The 2,790-nt window shown below is 38.1% G+C and overlaps 1 protein-coding gene across 4 annotated transcripts in view; it reads right to left on the bottom strand.

Moving 5' to 3' along the window:
• LOC121418826 (twitchin-like) overlaps window positions 1-1,942 on the bottom strand; it is a 130,214-nt gene extending 128,272 nt beyond the window's left edge. For all 4 annotated transcript variants that reach the window (XM_041613001.1, XM_041613016.1, XM_041613008.1 and 1 more), the window contains exon 1: window positions 1,681-1,942. The gene's annotated coding sequence lies outside the window, so the exon portion shown is untranslated. The remainder of the gene's footprint in view (window positions 1-1,680) is intronic.
• Between the last annotated feature and the right edge of the window lie 848 nt (window positions 1,943-2,790).

Raw genomic sequence — 2,790 nt, 5'->3', positions numbered from 1 at the left:
AAATCATACCTATATTATTTTCAGTTATAGATAATAATTAAGTTTAGAAATATAGTATATTACATTGATTTTATAAAGTCTAAGGTGGAAATATATAAGTTGCAAGACGAGAGTCCCATAGCAAGAAAGCAATAATTTCTATCTCATGCTGTGACAGACAAAAGTCAAAAATAGTTGTGGAATGCATGCATGCATACATACGTCAAAGCGATTAGATTGACTGTAACGAGCTATGTTGCACCCGGGGGCACGGTTTCCTTCCCTAACAAATCGGTTTGTGATCATAACAGCTCCCTTGGGGAGTGAATGTCAGTCTTATATAGGAGTGATTGAAAATCGGTGGATCATCCTTACGATATTCTCATTATCTGTCTTCTTTCTCAAGCTACATATAGTTTAGTGATTTCTGTCGCCTGTCTTCGAATAAAAGTAGGCGCGGCGCCGCAAGTGAAGGGGGGGCAGTGGGCACCCCCTCATATAATTCAAGTATCAAAACAGAATAGTCAAATATTGGAAAGGGAGGAAAAATAGGACAAAGTGAAGGAAAGATTATTCTTGACCGCGTCTATACCCCTATTAATCAAATTAAAAGATGACGGCACTTTTAGATCGTCTCGATCCCTCCCTATGAACATTATTATAGGCCTTATTATTACGCCATTCATGTCGAGTACATAGGTATCTACTTTTCGATGCACATTGTCAAATCATAATTAAAAAGAATAATTGCACCTTTAAATGCCGTCAATGAGTACAGACTAAATGGGAAAAAACTAGTATCAATCATTCGTACATTTTGTATAGGATCTCGATATAACTTTATATCTTTTTATTAATAGATAATGTATATTTGCAAGTCTTATTTATTTTCCATATACACGGATAAATGATGTAAAAAGAAAATTGAACTTAAGAATGTTTTTTGTTTATGATAGCCCGAACTCAACAATCTATGATCATGAAACAAAACCATCCACAAACTGATGAAATTTATATTCCCCTTCAATAACGAGGAAATGGAAGTAAAAACTTTTCTCGACAGTTCATACAGTATTTTTTTTTTCGACAGGACAAGGTTTATTGTTATAGGCCTACTTACTCTTCCACCTATAATGTGGAAGTTAGATTGATGCATGCCTTCCGCCCCAATACTTTCCTGCACTTGTCGGGCCAATAATGATTCTAATTCTGTGCTAAATTGAATTTGTACTGTCAACTTTGGCGCTGAAGGACCGGTGAAACGCCTGTTAAGTCACGAAGAACAATCGAAAGTCACTTTTGGAGTTTTATCCGATCTCATGGCTTGACTTCTTCCGGGTACAGTAAATCATGGACTTTCTTTAGATGTATTTATTGTGCGAAACATGAATGAAATTGATAAAACAATAACTTCGTTTTGCGTCATGCACTTTCGCAGATGTGATTCCAAGAAGCATCGTTAAAAAATGTTATAGAATCAACATTATCCTTGTTTATTCGAAGGGTGACTCTTCAAGAAGTATCTGCTCCATCCATATTTCGCTGTCAGGAATAACTTTCCATTATTTTCCAGGGTAGCTAATTAACATTTATGATAATGAAGTTGGAAGAAAATGAAGTTTAAAACATGAATCAAAATGGGTTAAACATTGCATGAAAAGTGTGATAAATAAATTTCAAATTGAAAAGGCAAGTTCCTACCTTTTTTAAAAGCACTTGTCATGAAACTCCAGAGAAGAGAGATTAGAATGAGCTCAATTTTTGAATCGGCCCAGGGATGAGATAGAACGTAGAGAACACACGATCAAAAGTATCCGTGCTTCAGCGAGGATAGGTTATAGAAAACCGCCGTATTTCACTGGGAGGGTGGCAGCCAAGTTAGCTCGGGAGCTGCGGGCGCAGGCTGACGGGAAGGCACGGGCGACCCCGACCAGACGATACGGGGTGAAAATTCCTGCCACATTCCATCGCCCTGAACGGAGAGATGCTCCGGTCAGTGCTACTAGGCTGTGCTACCAAATATGGAAGACGGGGGTCTGCGAAAAGATGTATCATGTACGGAGAACCTTGTGTGTGATTACATTGTATGTATTGCTGCTACAAGCAGCTATGTATTGCCACGTTAGATTCTGATATGATGGGTGTGTAGCCATTTTGGCGGGCTTTTGTATACACATTTCTACTAGCTAACGTAGATGTAGACTTGGTGTACTTAACAAAAACTTTCTTGTACACTCCCTGCGGGTCTATTTCTCTGAATTTACCGACAGCCCGTTTTCTCTAGGTTCCTTTTGATGGCCTTTGGCAAGGTTTCTCTGATGAACAATTTCATTCACTGAAGGCGAAGCCAAACTTTGATGAATGGAGTGTTGGTCAGTTGTAGCTTTCATTTACACATTGGAATTAGTCACTTGGACTTTCATTTCTTCTCGCGTTTGGGAAACTGAGGGCAAAATAAAGTTCTCAATTAATATTTTCATTGAAAATCTCGCATAGTATGTCTACTCAAACGTTTGATAGAATTTGGTACTGAGCAACAGTGAAATAATTATCATCCATAAGAACATTCACAAATTACATTCACTATGTGTTCTTAAACTCAAACGGGGCCATGCCGGTGGCCGTGATAATGTTTGGGGGTTCATGGGTGCATGTTTAGGTGTTATATGAAAAGTGTTTATTTTTCATTAAACAATGTAGAAGAAAAATGTCTGCCGAAACAGTTAAGCCCAGCCCATAGAGATGTATACTAATTATCTCTATGGCCCAGCCCTTGTAGTCATATCAATGCACTACATTAATGTCAATGAA

This window comes from Lytechinus variegatus, chromosome 1 (genome assembly GCF_018143015.1).
Source record: "Lytechinus variegatus isolate NC3 chromosome 1, Lvar_3.0, whole genome shotgun sequence".
Classification (NCBI taxonomy): domain Eukaryota; kingdom Metazoa; phylum Echinodermata; class Echinoidea; order Temnopleuroida; family Toxopneustidae; genus Lytechinus; species Lytechinus variegatus.
This window is presented reverse-complemented; position numbering and strand designations above follow the sequence as displayed.